The 21,493-nt window shown below is 40.5% G+C and overlaps 1 long non-coding RNA gene across 13 annotated transcripts in view; it reads right to left on the bottom strand.

Annotated features, from left to right (window-relative positions):
- Positions 1-21,493, bottom strand: part of LOC116231831 (uncharacterized) — a 287,614-nt gene that overhangs the window by 249,959 nt on the left and 16,162 nt on the right. For all 13 annotated transcript variants that reach the window (XR_016463972.1, XR_016463974.1, XR_016463975.1 and 10 more), the window contains exon 2: positions 19,504-19,612. This is a non-coding gene — a long non-coding RNA (uncharacterized LOC116231831). The remainder of the gene's footprint in view (positions 1-19,503; positions 19,613-21,493) is intronic.

Here is a 21,493-nt window from a genome sequence, read left to right as displayed (position 1 = left end):
AATTCAAATTCCAGTTTCTGAATCCCTGGATGTCTTTTTGCTCTTTTCCATACCTTTGTCTTGCCATTTCCACAAAGGTTCCAAGATCCATCAAAATGGGGTCCTCTCAGTGTAAGTATTTGGCAGGTGTGGTGGGTAACACATAGGGAGTGGTGCATGCAAGCTCACATCTTACTTCAGCTGACTAAATAAAACCATTCAATCTCACTTAGACTGAAGAGGCTGTCAGGAAAAAGGTTTCAGATTCTGAACAGTCCACTCAGGAATCAAAACTAAACACCCCCTGCAAACAGGCTGTTGACCTGAGATGGTCTTTCTAGACATCCTTGTAACAGAAATAAGGAGCAATAATAGAAACCACAGTGGGAGGACTTGCATTTGAACAGACAGGGGTTGTATAGTATCCCTGCTAAACACCAGCACTTTGGAACTTGTCTTGACAAATGGGTCTGTCTGAAGGCAACACAATGGGGACTGATGATGAAACAATGACAAATGGATTTCCTCCCTGGCAGGAGATAGCTATTGTTTGCCATCTGCGCAGTATGTCTCATGGAGGCATATTTTGCAACAGGGACACTGGGTTCATGCAAAAATCTGAGTCTGACAAAGGCAGCCTCCAGAGCAAGAAGCAACTAGAATAAAGGTACAGAAGAGGCTGTTTCTGAGAGTCCTAGGTACCAAATAATAACTTGAGGGTGAAGAGGACATCTTCTAGTTTATACAGCATTTGGAGTCAGCCCCAACAGTCTTTGGATAAAGGAGGAAGTCACCAACACACAAGAAGACTAGAAGAACAATGGAAATGAGTTTACACACACTTAACTGATTTGGCAGTAAGAAGCAATAGGGGGAAAAAGAATTGGGAAGCCATTATAAATTTGCATGGAGTGTAGGAGAAAATAGCCAGATTAGTCACAGAAGAGAGGAAGGAGATTTGCCACAACCAAATTGCCAGGTCACTTTGTAGTTACCACTGAACCTGCTTGGTTACATTTTGATTTTGATTTTGGACAAGGAACTCTAGCTGGGTGCATTGCACACTGGTGCCTAGAGGAGCTCCAGTGGCAATGTCTGTGGCTTTCCAGAGGGCCAGAAGCTCAACATCTCTTCAATAATCAGCACTTCAATAATCAGCACTTTTCCCACTCCAAATACAGAGTTTAAATTCACATAGAGCATGCAAAGGAGGAGTTAATAAAATAGAGCAACCATACAAGTACATCTTCCTTCAAACTTTTCAAGTAAATTGCTGAGTTTCATCTCACTTCTAATATCAACTCCTACTTCTGCAGAGTTTGTTTCAGTTGCTGGCCAGTTGCTTAATTTCTATTCTAAGACTTCTATATATTAATAAAATTGAGCTAATGGTATTTTCCAACATATTGTCTGCCTGCAGTGTCTGCTGACTATACAAAGCTCTTTAATCCAGAAACCATTCTGTTTTGGCAACAAGCTTCCCAATTTAATCAGGAGAGCTTTAAACTAAAGTCACCGGGAGAGGGGATCCTCAACCTATCCCACTTCAAGGCTGATGAAGGCAATGGATGTCCTGCACCTGGAGCTAAATCACAGTCCGGGAAGACGGCACATAAAGTGCAGGAAAAGGCAACATCAATCAGCCTCAATGGGAGCCCAACTCAAATGCTTGCAAACTAATGTGTGGAGCATGGGCAGCAAATAAGAAGAGTTACAGATGCGCATGTGCTTACAGGGCTATGATATCATTGGCATTGCTATGGCGTCACTGGCATTGCTGAGACATGGTGGGATGTCTTTCAAGACTAGAATGTAGGAACAGATGGGAAAAAACTCTTTAGGAAAGATAAGCAGGGGAGAAGGGAAGAGGGTGTTGCCCTCTACATTCATGATCAGCTGGGGTCCATGGAGCTGACAGAGGAGCTTATGGGTTAGGGTTAAAGGGAAGGAAGGGGAAGCAGGCATCATAGTCTGTTACAGACTGCCTGGCCAGGAAGGCCAAGTGGATGAGGCCCTCTGAAACAGATAAGAGCAGCTTCAAGTTCACAAAAGATGGTCTTCATGGCAGACTTCGGACACCCTGATATCTGTTGGAAGGACTATGCAGCGGGGCACCAGTAATCAAAGAGAATCCAGCAATACTTTGACAATAACTTCTTTGAAATGATACAGGAACCCATGAGAAAAGGCACTATGTAGGTGAAGATCAGGTTTGAGACTTGTCCTCACTGGTGAGGAGGGGCTGGTGAGTAATGTGAAGCTCAAGGGCAGCCTTGGTTCTAGTGACCACAAAATGGTGGAGTTCAAGATCCTCAGGGCCTCAAAGAGGGTGTGCAGCAAGATTGCCCCTCTGGACTTCAGGAGAGCAGACTTCGACCTCCTCAGGGAAGTGCTTGGCAGGGTGACATGGAATAAAGACTTGGAGGGACGAGGACCCCAAGAAAGTTGGTTAATATTCAAGTACCATCTCCTCCATATCCAGAACTAACGCGGGCAAGAAGAAGGTGAGCAAGGCCAAGAGGCCTCCACTGATGAACAAGGAGCTCCTGCACTTACACTGGCACAAAAAAAGGTCTATAGAGAGTGGAAGCAAGAATGAGTTACCTGGGAGGACTACGAAAAAGCTGTCCAAGCAGCCAGGGTCATGTTAGGAAAGCTAAAACCCAGACAGAATTATATCTAGCCAGGGACAAAAAGGGAAACAAGGAATACAGGTATATCAGTGTTAGAATGAAGGCTAGGAAAGATTTGGGCCCTGTCCAGAAGGAAACTGAAGACTTGGTCACAAGGGATACGGAGAACGCTGAGGTGCTCTATGACTTCTTTGCCTCAGTCTTCACCAGCAAGGGATCTAGCTGCCCCAACCAAATTCCAAAAGCAAATGTAAGAACTGGGAGAAGAAAAAATCTGCCTGCTGTAGGTGAAGATCAGGTTTGAGACCATCTAAATAACCTGGAGGTGTACAAGTCCATGGGACCTGATGAGATTCATCCACAGATTCTGGGGAAACTGATAGGTGAAGTTGCCAAGAAGCTATTTGTCATATTTGAAAGATCATGGCAGTCTGGAAAAGTTCCTGTTAACTTTAAAAGGGGATAAATAACCCCCATTTTCAAGAAGGGACAAAAAATCCAAGGAATTACAGGCCAGTCAGTCTCACCTCTATGCCTGGCAAGAACATGGAACCGATCCTCCTGAAGGCCCTACTAAGCCACATGGGAAATAAAGATGAGTAACTGGTGATAACCAGCAAGATTTCATCAAGGGCAAATCACACCTGACAAACTTGGTGGCCTTCTATGATGGAGTTACAGTGTCAGTGAATAAAGGAAGAGCAACTGATGTCATCTACCTGGACTTCTGCAAAGTGTTTGACACTATCCTGCATGACATCCTGGTCATCAAATTGGAGAAAAATGTATGTAATGAATTGGTAAGGATATCCTTATCGCCAGAAGGAATTGGGTGGATGATAGCACTCAGAGAGTTGCGGTCAATGGCCTAATGTCCAGGAGGAGAACAGTGTTCCTCGGGGATCAGTGCTGCAACCTGTGCTATTTAACAGCTTTGTAGGCATCCTAGACAGTGGGATTGAGTGCGCCCTCGGCAAGTTTGCAGATGACACCAAGATGTGTGGTGCAGTTGACATGCTAAAGGGAAGGGATGCCATCAAGAAGGGCCTGGACAGGCTTGAGAGATGGGCCCATGCCAACCTCATGTAGTCAAACAAGGCTGCACCTGGGTCAGGGCAATCTCAACCACAAATACCAGCTAGGCAGAGAATGGCTTGAGAGCAGCCTTGAGGAGAAGAATTTGGGAATGTCAACTAATGAAAGATTCAACATGAGCCAGCAATATATGCTTGCAGCCCGGAAGGCCAACCATATCCTGGATGGCATCAAGAGAAGCATGACCAGCAGGTCAAGGGAGGTGATTCTCTTCCTCTACTTTGCTCTCATGAGACCTCATTTGGAATACTGCATCCAATCTTGGGCCCCCTACACAAGAAGAACATCAAGCTGCTGGAGTGGGTCCAGAGGAGATGATCAGAGGGCTTGAGCACCTCCCCTATGAAGACAGGCTGAGAGTTGAGGCTTTTCAGTCTGGAGAAGAGAAGGCTCTGAGGAGACCTTATAGTGGCCTTCCAGTACCTGAAGGGGTCCTACAGAAAAGACTGGAGAAGGACTTTTTATGAGGGCAGGTAGGAACAGTATGAAGGGAAATGGATTTAAACCAGAAGAAGGCAGATTTAAAACAGATATCAGGAAGAAATTCTTTATTGTGAAGGTAGTGAGACACTGGCACAGGTTGCCCAGAGGCTGTGGATGCCTGGAGGCATTCAAGGCCAGGCTGGATGGGGCTTTGAGCAACCTGGTCTAGAGAGAGATGTCCCTGCCTATAGCAGGGGGCTTGGAACTAGATGACCTTAAAAGTCCCTCCCAACTCAAACCATTCTATGATTCATTAGCATTAAATACCACACCAACTGGAGTATACAGTAATAAATAACACTTAAATACAAACAAACCCAAACTCCCTCATCTATGGTATGTGTTTTAAAACACATGCAGCAATAAAACGGATGTGGCAACCAGCAGCAGGAGTGGCAGCATATCTTCCTCATTTACAAAGCCATACTGAAAGACACATCCTTTCTGCTGTAATTTCTTCTGAGAAGTAAAAAAAAAAGCTTTAAAAATATACAACAGCCAGCCATTTTATATAGTGCTACAATCTGCATGACATTTTGATGAATTATGTTGGCGAAGAAATGTGAAATAATTCTAAAACCATTATTATAACTCTGATTATGAAACCGCAAGTTAGTGAAACTCTCTCCATTCATGGATGAGAACAACTGGGAGACAGTTTTTAGCATAACTAAAGACCTGCTGAAGCAATATTAACTCCTGTGCTCCTAAAAGATTACTGCACAGCAGTTCATGCAAAGGTTATTCGGACAGTGGTATTTACACTAGGTGTGAGTGGGTACTTATATACCCACCTACAGGCACAGGCTTGTGGATACCCCCAAATTACTAACTGACTGACTCAGGAGGTAACATTTCTGGAAATAATGATTCAATGCAGTGGGGTGACTGGACAAATTTGTTCCCTCCAACCAAACCCAACACACAGACATCCATAACCTCAGGTCTGTGGTATTTCTCTCTTTGGAAGCATGCAAAAAAGTTGGGAGTGTTCAAATATCTTTAAACTCTGTAGCAGATCTTATCTGCTATGCTGCATGCAGCACTCAATGCTGGCAGGTTACTTGAAAACACCATTCCTTTGGATTCAAAATCCACTCCCCAGAAAAATTAGTAGGGTATTGTGTTATTGTTCTTTCCCTCCAAAACTTCACTTAAGGTCTACACTTATTCATTAGTTTAAGTGCAAAAACACTGAGGTAGCTTGAGTGCTTAAACTTAAACAGACCATGTGAATTTAATCTCTCGAAGGACATGGATTTCTAAAACATATTTATGATCCAAGTGAGTTCCTCCTGCACTGATGTGTTTTCTTTCACCTTGCATAGAATAAAAGAATTAACAGGTTGAATTCCCATTTGTGACCTAGGTTTCTGGCATGTTCACAGTACAATGTCTACTTTTCAAAGAATATGAAATTTAGATTTATGTTTTTATGTACTTACTATGTCATTTAAACCTCAGCAAGTGCAACTAGAAGTCACTAGAATTATTGGAACTAAAGAAAGAAGCAAAGAAAAAAGCTCAACTCCTTGAAGCAAACACACCTCAAAATCCATTATTTTAGGAAGAATACAGTAAAACCTGTCCAATTCTAGTAAGTAAAATTTAGGATAAGTATTTGTAGTTTAGGAACCAAAGAAAGAGTTGCAGTTACACCTGGGATGAATTTGGTTCAGCAGCCTACTTATCTGTGTGTGTAAGTTAAATGACTCTCCTTAAACAGCAGGTTATCAAGCAGAAATCAGCAACATCTGTTGTATTTGTAAAATAACAATAACAAGCTGAGATGCTGTTCATTTACAGTAAGAAGAATGCCAACTTTGCCAAGATTTGTTTTGGCTGCTGGTAAATGTATGTCTAACAGGCAAGTGATGCATTTCATGGAAAACAAGCTGCACCTGGATTTGAGTCATACCTTGTCCCCTTGAAAACCTGTCATATCCTCCCACTTAAATGTCTCTGATACAATAAACACATGAGCATAAACAAGGCCCCAGCTCCTTTGCCCTGTCTCTCTCTCCATTCCAGACAGGAAACATAAAACAGCTAACAGCCCAAGATGCATGAAACCCTTTCTAAAGCTACTTTGGGCCATTTGTTTAATGTCATTCAGGATCTCTTTTGTGGACCGGACAATGTTCCTACCATGTGTTCGCTTATTGTGTTACCTGCTGCTGCATTTCCACGTAGAAATAATCATAGCCATAGCCAGTGTCTCTTTCTGCTAAAGGTGCCTGATTCTGCACCACTATGATAAAGAGGAGGTTTAAAAACAATAGATAGTGCAGGTGGACTCGTAAAATGTAGGTAGGTTAATACTATTGCAGTGAAACAGATCTATGTGAAAAATGTGAAAACGTTTGCACATACACAAGGATGTACATTGTTTGGGAGATGCTATTCTCTGTTATTACTAGCCATGACTTGCAAATTGTGAACTAACTTCCCTCTAATACTAAATGTGATACTCGTGACTGATCCTTGACACAAAGTGAGGAGAAGCACTGACAGAAACACATGCAATGTATATGTGCCCAAGAATCTTGCATCTTTACTTCAGCAGCATTCAGAGGGCCCAGCATGCCTGTCACAAACACAGAAGCAAGTGGGTGACATTTGCAGCTTCAGAGAAATCTGAATTAGGCAGCATACAATGAATTATGAGTGATCAATGGGACTAAAATGAGCCATCCCCATGACCATCCTGGACAGACAGGGCATGGGAGAGCAACAGATAGTGACAGGGAGGGGGCTCAGCTGGTCAGTGTCAGGAACTTCTGACACCTACAGAAACCTGCTTCCATGATCTTGGACAAACCGCTTTTCCACAATTTTTTGCACATTATTTTGCAACAGAGAAAATGAAGCAGTGGTGCTTCCAAACCAAAATACCTGAAGAAGAATGTAAGCAGTATTGTCAAGAGCTTCTCTACTAGAGTAATGGAGGTCATTCACATATTAAAAGCACAGAAAACCCTCTTCAAAAATCCTCTCCTTTTAGCTCTCGTAACCCCTGGCAGTTAGCAAACTCCTGTGGTACAGGGATTGTTGATACATAAAAATTCTCACTGCTATTTTAGGTCTCAGCTGTTTTATTGGCATCATTCTGCCAATTTTCCTCTTTGCCTGTCACATGTCACACTACAAAGCAGGTGCAAGACTTGCAGAATTTCAAACTTTCACATTTACCATATTTTTCCCTTCATTTATACGTTGACTTTTCCATATAGGATCTACACATGCTGACACACCTGAAAATGAGTAACTAGACCCCTTTTCCACATTTAACGAGTGCTTCCCTCATTATTCTCCTTCCTGTAAGGCCACACAGGTAGACATAAAAGGGAAAATTAAAATGAGTCAAAGTCACTTTAGCAATCCCCAGACCACCCACGTCATTAGTGCTAGTCTTCTAGCAAATGCCCCGTTTGAAGGGGTTCTATGTCACTCGCAATAATTTAGGTGCAAGACAGACTATAAAATCTCCTAGACCTACTAGCAGACATACTCAATGGTGGTAATGGTTCACAGCAACACTAGCAAATAATCACAAACACCAGTTAACACTGAACTATAGTTTCCCTAAAGCAGCATGCAGACTGTTTTGAGTTCTAACATTCCCCACCAAACATCCCCATTATTTTCCTTCAGCTTGCAGGCTCATTCATTCCTCAATACAGTTTTCCTTCTCAGACTCTTCAGTCTCTCCCAACAATGCATATGAATGGAAACAACTATCAGATAAAAAAGTTTACAGTATAGTTCAGAGAAGAGGTTGCCTGGATAGGGTTATGTGTATATAACTAACTGCTGAAGTAGTTAGTGTAACCAGGGAGAATAGGATGACCTGGAAAAAAGCCTAACCCTTGGTAAGGGAATGTGGGTAGTGATAACAAGGTTATAGAAGAGACAGAAAAGGAAAAAGGAGGGCTGATTTGCTGATGTCTGCATATTCATGCAAGTAGCTTGAGAAACTGAAAGAACTGGAAGTACTGGTAACCAAAATTATAGGTTAATTGGCATAACAGATATAATGAAATAACTCACATGACAAGATTGTCAATAAAGAAGACACATTATTCAGGAAAGACAAGTAGAGGAAAAGGAAGTCTATCCAGAAACATAAGAAAGCTAAATTGCTGAGTTGATAGAACAGTAAGAAAAATGCTAAGAATCTTAGATGATGCAGTTTGCTAAATACTAAATGTTGAAGACGATGTTAAAGAGGTTTTTTTTCTCCTGAAAAATGTACTAGTTACATAAGATTAACCAAAGGGAAATTCGAGGTATCCTGATGCCTCTTGTAACATCTGTTATACTGCTACCTTTTCAAAAGCATAGTGTCCAGGGTCGGCAACAAAGGCAAGCAGAGGCAGCTTAATTTTGAGTACTGAGAAGAAACCCAGAGAAGCTAAAAGAAAAGGCAGTTGTAGTGATTACAAGCTGTTAGGAAAATTTCTGCTCCAATAAGCTTGTTCAAACATCTTTATTCTGAAAAGAGACAGAGGAGTCTTCAGCTTTCTTTACTCAAATAAAGGGAGAATCCACAGAGGCATACTCCTGTGGGGTGTCTCAAAGTATTGGGGGACACAGTCCTTCCTTTATCCTTGTACCCCCACACTAGTGAGCCTTTACCCCTTTCCCAAGTGAGTGATGTACTAGGGGTTCACATTCTTCTCTGTTCGTCTATCACAGCGCATCCCCCAAGTAGGTGCCCTCCATTTCCTTTGTTTATACATGCTCTTGTAAACTGGACTCAGAGTTTGTTGCTTTGCCCAACTACAACTATCTTTGTATCCTGTAAAGTCTATCACTCTTTGTTCTGCCCAGCAAACAAGATTTACATGTAGGTGCTAAGCTAGCATCTCCTGCCATATAATTGCAAGATAAGTTTGTTTAACCAGATCCTTGCGACTTAAACTCTTCTTCTCAGATTTTTCTTTATCTTGTTTTGCAGGGACCCCCATCCTCCCTTTGTTCTTCCCAAATTTTATTTTGCAAGAACACTTTATCCTTGTTTTTCCTTTACAAGGCGTGACAAGGAAATCAGAGCAAAAAGAGACAGATCACAGACTGTTAAAATCACCAATTGTAGCAGCCTGAGCACTTATGCTCAGGCTGCTACAATTCACACTGGAATGGCTGTGCCTATGTGAAGGTACACAAGCAGCAATGCTCCAGTTGATTTCAAAAACACAGGGCAGAGTCCCAGAAGAGCTATGATCCAGGTAAAGTTGTTGTGTTCAGCTATTACCTACTCTACATTTTCCTCATGTACTAATGAGAAAATGAAAAGTTACATCATTAAATTTTCTTCCTCAAATTAATTCTAAGGGGTAGATTGTGACTTCTGTTTAAATAATATCTAAAAGGGATCCAAAACTGTCTGCACTTAATAGACCTTTTCCAACAATAACACTTCTCTGTAGAATCTGGTCACTCATAGCTGAGATTCACTCACATTACCATGGTTGTGCCTTGAAGGTACGCCGATGTAGATACTCCTTTTGAAACTATGCCTGTTATCTGCCTACAGCAGATAACATAACACAGGCTTTAGGATATACCTGCTACTGAATCTATTTATAGCAGACACAAAAGAGGTGGTGCAGGGTGTATGGCAGAGCAGAAAACAAGTTGAAATCCTTAAGAAGGTAAATTACTAAGGGATTTGATCTGAGCTGCCTCACCTCTTCTTCCTTATATAATGACTGCTGAATTCCTGGACACTAGCTGAAGATTTTCAGAACATGCATGCATTAGGTGCATCTATCTACATCTTGTGACTGCTCTCACACTATCTACATCAATTCCCAAATACAGAGAGTATGTTTGGACTTGTGTTTGTCTAACCACTCTGACACTATTTGGCCCTTTCCCCCATTTATTCATCTGCATTTCCATATACTGTTTAATCACTACAGAACTCTTACTATGGACCGCCATTTTTACAAGTCTTAAATAACTTCTACAGTTTTTGTAAGATGCATAATCTGAGCTTTATTGGGCATGATGGCTTCTGTTACTATCACTGTTCAAAAGCTGCACAACTCCGGATACTTTACCTGTCTCCAGATCTGTACATTTTCTTTCTCAATCACCAGTGTCAGAAAAAAATAACATCAGCTAAAAACATTTTTGTCTCAGCCTTGTAACTGTGACAATAGAATATTTCCACCTCTAGTCACTGTACACCAGCAGCAAATAGCTGCAGGATAACACGGAGGAGCTAGTGATTTATCACGACTGTACAGCATTTTCTCATGTTATCAGAGTTACAGGCTTCCTTAACACTTTTTAGTTGAATGTCAGGTATTTTCTACCAATTTTACAATGGTTCTATACTACAAAAAGGAAACTTAAAGGCAAGAGACCTTGCAGTCTGACCTTCTACCATGTTAGAAGTGATTGCATCTTTCTCATGGGAAGATGTCACAATGCAGGCAGAGTTGTACAGAAATCACTTGGACAGTCTCAGACAGCATTTCTGCCTTCGTGTTGTTTTGAGCATGTGTGGAAGGGTGAAACTTCATTATCTTGTGCAGCTGATTAATAAAGGATGAAATGCTGTTGCTTTGTTAGGTAAAGCTCTATAATAACCAACCATCTTCCAAAAGGGGAATCTTTGTGACACACTTTTTTGTTGGGGTGCCTTGAGGATAGCTTTAACCCTATAACCTTGTCTTGGGATTTACACGGACCATAATTATCAACAGGGATTTATATAGCCCATAATTATCAATGGCATGAACACAACATATCATCCAAATTTTGAAACATGAGTGTTCTTTCTTGTATGTTGGGGACAAGCCTTAAGTGGGAGTTTGTGCACAAAGTACAGGCAGCTGTACAAGTTACACAGTTACAGTTCAACTATAACTTCTCCACAAAGATAAGCAATTTCTAAAGCTTTTCCCTTAAAGTACCCTCTCTTCAACTGCAACTGCTTGCATCTCTTGACAACAGAAACTCAACAAGAAACTTCATACTTAGAGAAGCGCAGGCTATTTGAAAGTGAAGAGCACACAAAACAATACACCAGAGCAGAGCACATACACACAGTTGTTGCCCTTTTGGCTCACTCTTAAATGGAGAGCAGCAAGTAAACTAGGCAAGTCAATATCATGTTTTCTATAGGCTGTATCAGGGCCTGTATGAGTGACTTACTCTTAACTCTGCTAAGTACCCTTGTATTAGTAGCAAAATGATTCATAGTGAACAGGGAGAGATGTTCATATTTTAGGCTTTTCTGTATCTAACATACATTTTGACTGATACTCAAAAGTACAAAGCATGCACACACAAAGAACACAGAAAATCACTACCTATGCTGATCTGCTGGTATCACAAATGGCTGGGTATGTTCACAAGATAATGTAAAAACTGCAAGAATGTGTAAGCTGAGAGCTTCAAACTCTGTTCTTTTCACTTCCCTTGTACGAACAAAGAGTTAAGAGGGATTTAGGGAGTACTCTAGATGAGACAGTACACATTTTCATAAGCATTTTCAGTAAGTTATGCTGAAGTGTTGTATGCATCTTGACACAGACTACGTGCAAACAGTAGCATATGCAAAACAGAAGGAGCAAACCTTTGTAAGTCTTGATGCAAACTGCCTTTTTAGAAAGCACATTTGATGCTTTGTTTTCTGGTCAAAAAAAGAGACTGATTTCTGTGATCTTCAGCAAAGATGGTTGGAAAGTGTTTTATTTTTCCTGGGCAAAACTTCAATGAAAATAATAAATAGTTTTCAACTCGATTTTTCAAAGAAAAAAATTCAAGGTTTTGGCTGAAACTCAAATACCAAAATATTTCAACCAAAAACCAAAATATTTCCATTAGGAAATGCTGCTGCATGGTGCCCTGGGATACGGAATTCCAAATCTTATACTCTCATTTCCCTTTATGCCCCATGATACAGCTGATTTCCCCTTTTCCAGACTGAGCTGCTGCATCATCGAAGTTGTATTTCCTAATTCCTGATGGTGGGCATACACTAGATAAATGAAAGGGAATCTGACTCTGCAGGACACCAACAAATCACCACACCAGACGGAAACATTTTGAATTTCAAGAAACAGGTTACAAGAAAAAAGGTTTCCTTGAAAAGCAAGCATTTTTTCAAGGTAAACTTAATTGAAAACCTGTGATTTTTGTCTACGGGCAGTCTCAAGACAGCTATTTTCTTTCAATTGCTTGAAAAGATCCTGCTGCTGAGCATTATTCCAGTTTTCCATATTCTGAGTGCAGTCAGATATAGTAACAAGACTTCCAAAGCATTCTAGAAGATGTGGGTTCTCCATCTCCATGAGTTTTGAAGGAACATCCAGATTCTGAAGTCAGCACTGACTACCTCAATCTATACATTTTTTTTCTACTGTTGCTATTTTCTTCAGATTTTGTCAGCAACTGAGTCAGAGTCATACCAAAGGAAGGCCATAAAATTTTGCCCGGTCATTGGCATCTCACAAGGCATCAAGTGCAATGCCTCTGAATATTAGTGAAAAGAATGCTTTCCAATTTAAATAGGTACTAGTCTTGCTTTATGCAGCACACAATGTTGCTACTAGAACCCAGAGGGAGCTTTCAGATGTAGAGGAAGATGAATACCTAACTGCATAGCAAGCTCAAATAGGTTTGCTTCCCAGAGGAGGAAGAGAAACAGAACATTTACAGAGCAGAAGGAAAGCAAGCCAGTATAACCCTGGAGATCCATGAGCCCCAAGGGGTCTCAGAGCAAAGCATGCCTACACTGTGAACTGTGAGTATAAGTGCTGGAAACTTCACATGGGGACTTGCAAGTGAAGTCCAGCCCAGACCTCTTCCTAGGGACAGAGGTGAGAGGCTGAGGAGACCTTCTTCCCTTCTTAGGGAACCCATGGCTGAGTTGAATTTGAGCATCTACTCCTGAAGCCCTGACTACAACTGAGACTTTTGCCAGTAGGCTTAGGTAACTTCTTTAAGGATGCATACCACAGCATCTCCAGTGCTTTGCCCTTCTAATCAAAATGCCATATAATGGCTCTGCATCATTTCTTTGGCATCACTTGGTATTTTTTTTCCCCCAGATCTGGTAATCAAATCAGTTTGACCAGTCAGTCATCTGCAAAAAGAGGATTTTATGTACCACGTCCAAGCACTGGCCTACCTCCAGTGTCATGTCTCCAGCTGTGAAAAATCTGGTGCCTCAGAGGAAAGCAAACAATAAATCTTTCCCAAGTTCTGCAAGCCCTGAAACATGAGATTTGGTTACAGTTTTGCGTTTTGACAGGGCTAGGAATACACTGAGACCAGTACAGATCTCCCTGTTATCCCTAAGAAGGGAATGAATACTAACATACCAGATAATTTCTCTCTGTAGTTGGATTAAAGCACTGGTATCCTTTAAATAGGCATGTAGGGTTTGCTTCCATTACCTTCTCTTAAGAGATACTTAGATCTGTTTTGGATGCTGGGGACTTTATCATCTGCTTGCTCCTCTAGAAAGGCCTATACTCTGATGAGCCCTTGCTGAGTCCACAAGCTTCTGCTCAGCCTCTCAAAGACCTTTAGTGTTAAGTGCCTTTGGAGATGTCATCTGTTGAAAACTCAATCAAGTCCCTAATTTTCACTCTGAGGATCTTAAGTACTGATGAAACAGTATTTCCTCCCTTAATTTGTTCCAGGGCTTGGTTACATCACTGTTATGAAATCTCACCTTCACTCCAGGCTGAAGAAATCTACCTTTGACCAGCCATTAGCTCTGATGCCACACGTCAGCAAACTGGAACCATCCCACTATCTTTTCACATCTATACTTTCTTCAAAGCAACTTCCTTCAGCTGCAACAGCTAAATAAATTGAGTCTAAAAGCCGTTTTAGATTCATTGATTCATTTTTGAGGCTGTCATTGAAAATTTTACTGAAATCTTCCTCATGAAGAAGCACTACTACGCAAAAGTACTTCTGGTGTACAGTCTAATACACCTTCAAAGGTCTCACTTGTGCCACGGGACTGAACTGAGATTGGAGGTTGAAAGATTCATTGGAGGTTGAAAGATTCATCAAGTTTGTATCTTCCTCTACAGGAAAATACAACTAAGTGATGAGTGACATAGATGATACCTATAATTAAAAAAAAAAAAAAAAAAAAAAAAGAAATATTTCAGCAGATCACACTTTCCCCACCTCCACCAGGTGATTTCCTTTTTCTATAAAGTATCCATTGGAGATTGAAGTTTTTCTTTTTAGACTGACGTGGAGTTGATTGGGTGGCACAAAGTGGGTAAAGACAAAGAAAGGAACAAGTTCAAATAAAAAATTTCACCAATGCCTGCAGCCAGAATATTCAGTAGATATTGACAGTATCAACAGTTGTTCCAATGTATACTTTTGAATGTCTATTTCTACTTTTTGTCCTTATGTACTTCAACTACATCTGATTTCTTCCTTTAAAAGAGCAATTTTTTTTCTTGGTTGGCTTTATTCACTGACAAAGCAGTTCCTTATGCATCAGTTTTGGATACTGTGGCAAGCAATCAGGAAGAGCATGTATATATCCAAATTATCTTAATACACGACACAGAAATCAAATTCATCTGCTAATGCAACTTGTGATGTGGTTCTGCAATTTATTGGTATCTTTAGCTTCAGATATTTTACAAATCTGCAGTTTATCATGCACCAGGGACTGCCTTGCCTGATTGTGATCACTTGACAGTGATCTCCTGGGATCAATTTCTCGAAGTACAGTCTAGTTCAATACACTATTAAGAACAGGATAATATCTTCTTACTTACTTTATGCTTCTGGAGAGCCAGTCAGGACTGCCTTGAGCCAGGAAAACAAGCCTTTTTGCATGGATTTCCCTTCTATAGAGCAGGTTTCTCAAGCTCAACAGAGCTTGGGGCCAAACTTCTCTTCCTACTAAGGAATAAATCCTCACTCAGCTTGGACAGGTGGAGGCTCTTGAGGGCCCCAGTTCAAGGTGATATGCAAGTCTTTGCATAATAATAAACACGTGTGTATATCAACAGGACCATACACATGTTGAAACACTATGTGCATATTCAAATACCTTGCTGAACTGGGGCCACAGTAAATGCATTCTTTTCATAGAAACACTTTTCCATGGACCCAATCCAAAGACCACTGAGGTCAACAAGAGCCTTTCACTTCAATAGGCTTTGGATCAGACCCCATGAGCATTTCCAACTAAAACCAGCACTGGAATTTTTGCATGACCGTGCATTGAAACAATTTAAGTCTAGTTCACTATAAACCCTAAACTCAAATACTCCTCAACTCTGGGAAAGCCAGGAACGCAAGCTGGATCTTTACTTTGCCCAGGTCCTTCTTTCAAAGACCAATTTAAAAAAAAAAAGATTTAACTCCAATGAGAAAAGTCATTCATACTTAAATCAGGGTCTAAACTTAAAAACAGCTGGAATGTCTCTCTGAGGAAAAAAGTTTCATTAGATCATTCATATAATACTGCAGATTAAGAAGTGTAAAATAGTAATTAAAGAACAGTTGAAAAGACATCTGCTGAAGTACACATTTTAGAAAATTCTTCTAAAGATAAGAAAGATAAGAGCACTATTTCCTAATAGTTGTATAAATCCATAAAGACTTATCTATAATTTCACTGACAGATCACCACTGGAAAAAGAGAGAGAGAGAGAGTGGGAGAGAAGAGAAAAATCATAAAAGCATTCCACCTGTATTGCTGGCAGATGGCTTATAAATGTCGCACAGACTTAGACCTACTACTGGCCCATGCAAGAGGTATTAAATAAACTGCTGAACATCTGCTGGTAAATACACAGCAAACAAGAATGCAACTCAGAGCCAAGCATCTGGCAAGTGCGGGCCACATCTCTGCTCATAAACTAAGCAATGTTTTCTGCTAATCATTAACAGAGTTATTGATTTTAGAAGTGTATCACACAGCTATAATTTTGTCAGAGAGTAGACCACATAAGTTGTTCTTTTTCTGGTTGTTTCATTTTGTCTTATTCCAAAAGTCCGTAAATTGACGAGCGGGACAAAAATTATAATTGACATCATCTGTGGGAAATATTTCATAAAACAACAGGCCCAGATGTAGGATTAAAGCCATGTGGTAGTAAAATACCACACTGAAAAAAGTCCAGGTTCCATGATTTCTTACGAAAACAGATGTGCTATTACTCCACTCTACTTGTTTTTCAATGCTTTTTACTCCAAATAATTTTTCTTCCCCCCCCCCCCCTTTTTTTTTCCACAATTGCACTAGGGAGATCATAAATTGATTGCAGATGGCAGCTTGTACTTCAAAATCCTAACTGTCACAATCTTTGAAATAAAAATAAATGAAACATTTTGTGAAATTATATTGAGCTGTGTTAAAAGTAATGAAGATTATACAAACATAGGTCTGTTTGTCATTTATACAGCACCTTCAGGCATGACAACCAAAACTATTAGACAATACTACTCTCCGTGGAAGGTGGTTATTTTTTAAGTTCAGGATGTACTGTAATATAGAAGGTAATCTATAGTCTGAGTGCTGCTTTATCCAAGCCTCAAGATGGTCTGAACCTCCTGCAACACAGAATCAGGCATGCATGTACTTGATCCTCTCGCATACAAAGAGGCACCATGGAAACAAGATAGAACAGTTCTGTGCATCCTGCTTTGCACATCTTTTTATATTAGGACATTCTTGACAAACATATTGTATAAGAGATCTATGAAAGACAGAGGCTTGTATGGTTTGAATTTTAATTTGTCATAGTGCAGCGCAGAATGGCAAACAACTGCATTTCTTACTAAACAAATTACTAACATACGGAGATCATTACAATGCCACTAATTACAACTCGTTAAGTTCTAAATTTATGCAGTTTCACAATGGACTTGCAGAGATTCCCCATTTCAGTTATCAGAGGTTTTGTAAGACCTTGTAAAATAAAGAACAAAACAGGCTTCCATCCCGAGTCACTCTAACTCCTTCAGACAATGTCTGTTTCCAGTACAGCTGATGGTGTTTGATGCTGATGGAAAGGGTTTTGACTAGGTGTCTCTTTCAGGTGTTTCCTGAAGATAGAAAGAGCGAAAAAGCCATAGGTACTCATTTGGGAAAAGGAGATGTTTTGGCACTATACTTTAGGGGAGGCTGTGAAGCAAACAGGAGTATGAAACTATTAGAGTCTAGCCACTCTTTTGTAAAATATAAAGGAAGAATAAACCAAGAGTAGTGAGTGATGGAAGGAACAAGAATGGAGGACTTTCAGGACCACAGAAATCATTGGAAATCTAGAGCAGGAGTCAGTGCCCACAATAAGACGCAGGAGCAAACTGAGAAATAGCACTGCTTCTTCTATTATGTCTTAAAATCTTTATATGGAAGAAAGTTACTAGAGAACCTCCTCTCTATTCTCTCTTTTAGGCAAACTTTTCAGAGACAAACAGTCCTTGCCATGTGGCTTGGAAAACTTCATATCCTTGCTGTGAAATCCTTGCTAATGATGAAGCCACACTTACAGAATCCCTTCTTCAGAAGCAGAAAACTTGGGCAACTATTCACACACCAGTCAAGAATCCCTCCTGCCATGAAATGCCATGAGTAACCAGACTCAGTTCAAGACTTTAGATGCAGTGTGCATTAGATACAATACGTAGGAAAGCTGTCAGAAACTGAAGTGGTGTTTGAGGGAGAAGGGGTGGAACTGAACTGTTGCTCAGTTGGCTAGAAAAAAGGTTTTCGAGCAATAAGGGGAAGACTTGGAGGAAGTTCAAACCGGGGTCATTTGCCTTTTGTAACAGATGAGTCTGAAATCCCATGAAGACTGGTACTCCGAAGCATAGAAATTCGCAGCTCTACTAAAGCCTCTGCAGGAGGACAGCAGTTTAACACCACATCTTTCTCCCTAAAAGAGATCTGGTTCAAACCCTCATTTAAGAAACTGCTTAGCTTTACACTGCATGGTATTTTGGTCTGTAGGTTTAAGCTTTCTACACTGGAGCTAAGGTCAAAACAGCAACAATAGGAGCTCATGGAGAAAGACAGCAAGGGTTTTGAAGGCCAGGTGAAGGGAAGGACTGCAGTGACAGCTACACAGGCATTACATACTTACACATTTTTCCATGCCTTCTGTGGCTCTATCCATACCCTTCCTCACCTCCCACTTTACTGGGAAATGACATTTTGGATTGCAAAGAGTGTAATGCAACCTTCTAATAAGGAAAGAGAGAGAGTTCTGAATGCCACTGAAAACTTCGCTTTAATCCACTGTTGCATCGGTAGACTTTTTTTCTGTACATTATTTCTCCTCCTATTTTTCTCCAAGGAGACATAATTCAACTGATGGTAAAAATTACTTTGACCAAAACATTTTCTGACTGTATTAAGCTGTAGAATAACCAAGCAATACTGAAAACTGCTATTTTTCATGAAAGTACTTTCCAATTAAAAACAGACAGCTCATTCTTTCTTAGTTTGCAATTGTCTCAAACAAAGATTGCCGTCTGCCTTCAAATTGAAAAGACACTTTCTCATTTAAAATCTATTTTCCAAGAGAAAAAGAAAAGCATTGAAGAAAGTATACACTTAATGCACTGAACTGCCCAGAATGAACAACATAAAGGAGACATTTTTGTGAGTAGATTTAAAAAACAAACTCCCATTCCGGCTGAGACCTGACAAGCTTACAGAAATAGTCAAAGAGAATTTATCTTACCTAATTTTCAAAAAGTTTTCCTCTCCAATAGTATTTGCATGAAATCTGAACCTGGGACATCATACCATTAAAATCAGGAAATGAAGAGTAGCGCTTTTTTATTATTGTTTTTTCTTTGTTTGTTTGTTTCAATTCCAGAAGTAGTAACTTGTGCCCTTCCTCAGTTGCTGGTATGCTTTGGCAATTGTACTCTCAGATTTTTCTTGATCTTTCTGTGATATCAATTTAGTATCACCTGAAAGCCTGCATATTGTATCTGGTCAACTGAGTCCAGCACAGCAGCTAAAGCAAGTAAAACAGAAAGTAGATCAGAGGCTCTTTAAGCAGACAAGGAATTCAGGAGATATGTGTAAGAGCAGGCAGAAAATGATCCACACAAACATACAGAAGAGCAGAGGAAAGACTAAAATAAGGTATTGTCAGCTGACTCCTGGCCCACTTTTTTCTACAAGACCACTCCAATAACTATCTCATGTTTTCCCATGACAGCTTAGAGGCTGAAAACATTGCCCAGAGGAAAGCCATGTAGTAAGTGCTGTGCACGGAGCCAGACCCAGCACAGAGGAATGTCACATTTACTGATTTAGTTGGAGTACTCAGTGACTTACTGACTGTTCTGGCCTTCTTTATCACAGGACTTCTGGTCTTTCAAAATCTTCTATTGTTTCTAAAACAGCCAGCAACTTTCCCCAGCATTCCAAGTATTGCTTTTGCACACTGGAAAAAGAGAGAACATGTTTGAGAGAGACTGAATAGATCAGAGAAACATAAGAATAGTTTAAAAAAAAAAAAAAAAAATTCCTAAATCAAGATGTGACCTTTAATTGAAAAAGGCTGCACTGGAAAGTTTCCATTCATTTTCAGGTTTTCTTCGTATCACATTAAAAGCCTAAAAATGCATTTAATTTTCAAGCAAAAGTTTGGAAGATATTTCTGAGTTCACATCAGATGAATCAACAAGATCAATGGGCTACTCCTACAACTAGAATTTAAGATTTTTCTTCATAGCTGCTATCTCATTCCACCTCTAGCAGTGAGGAATGAGTGGAAATGGGGAATCCATAGGGTACTATAATTAAGACTTTTTCATCATCCCTGCTGGTACCCCTGACACAAGACAAAACTGCCCCATTATGCTGACTGAAAAAGGGGTGGTTGGTGCTAGAAGATGGTTTCAAACATTTGTGATGGATGAAAGGAAGCCCACAGCCATTAGCACTGTTGGAGACACAATTCTTATTATGAACACCATCTGCAACATGGACATTTTGGTCTTTGAAGAAGGAAATATGGAGCTGCAGACCACCAGCAGCAGCCTGGAGTGGGTGGAGCAGGGAGGAAACATATCACAGTAGTAGCAGCCACAGGATTTGTGATCAATAGGTAGGAGGATGGATCTGAACAGGATGTTGTTTGGTTAGCAGCCATACGTGCTCTTGGGCATTGAAGCGCTACACACTTTACTATGAACAAGGGGAAACAACAATTCTTTGAGACATATTTCTGCTCTGAATCAATTCCAGCCATTGTTACAAATCATAGAGATTTGTGTCTCTCAGCAGCTGGTCAGAAGCCTCAACAGCAATCAGCAAGAGAAAGTGACATTAGCAAAATCTGCAGCAAGACTAGGCTCTGTTGCTGAAAAAATAGTAACATTTGATTTCATTTAAATGTCCTGAACATCCTGATACCACCAGTGAAGGAAGAAAACTAAAACAAGACAGAATACACACGCAATTCATAGCAAGGATAGAGGTATAAAGGAGCATACAAATAATGTAGTTCATGTTTCAGGCTTCAAGAACTCTCTCTTGCAACACAGAAGCCTCTGAGCTGCTAAGGGAAGAATGCATCTGGCCCAATTACATGACCTAGCATAGGCAAGACATGCAGCACAATCATCAACATCAGTAGTGCTGCAAAACAATCCTCCCATTTTCTACTCCTTCCAACAGGAGCATTAAAAGCATTACCTCCTGGGAAGGGATAATTATGGTTGGCCCCCCTCTTCCATGCTCATGCTGGCCTTAGTAACAGCCACAAGAAGACAGCACTGCCAGTGACAAACATCAACCACAACTTCCCAAAAAGCTGCATTTCAAACCACAGCAAATATTAGCCCATAGAGCTTGTGGTAAAGCATATGACCTGACTGATGGGGCAGCTGATAACATCACATAGCATGCTGGTGTATGTTTTCTGGCTGCGTTTGGGCCCAGAAAGGCCACCTTCTCACTTTCCACCAAAAGAGGAGGACCTTTGTAATTTTAGTGCAAGATCAAAGGGAAATGGGAGTAAGAGATACCAAAAGTTATGATGTTAGCATCTTTCATATCATAAAATGGTTTAGATTGCAGGGGACCACCCCTGTCATGGGAAGGGTTGCCAACCACTAGATCAGGTTGCCCAGGATCTCATCCAGCATGGCCTTTAATACCACCAGAGTTGGGTGTCTACAGCTTCTCTGGGCAGCTTGTCTCAGAGCCTCACTGCTTTCTGAGTAAAAAATTTATTCTTAACATCTAACCTAAATCTACCCTCTCTTAGTTTAAAGCCATTCTCCCTTGTCCTAACACCATCAAATTGCATAAGTCAGTC

The sequence above is a fragment of the Phasianus colchicus genome, chromosome 2 (assembly GCF_987193195.1).
Source record: "Phasianus colchicus chromosome 2, bPhaCol1.hap1.1, whole genome shotgun sequence".
Taxonomy (NCBI): Eukaryota; Metazoa; Chordata; class Aves; order Galliformes; family Phasianidae; genus Phasianus; species Phasianus colchicus.
The sequence above is the reverse complement of the archived record's forward strand: the minus strand, read 5'-3'. Positions and strand labels throughout refer to the sequence as shown.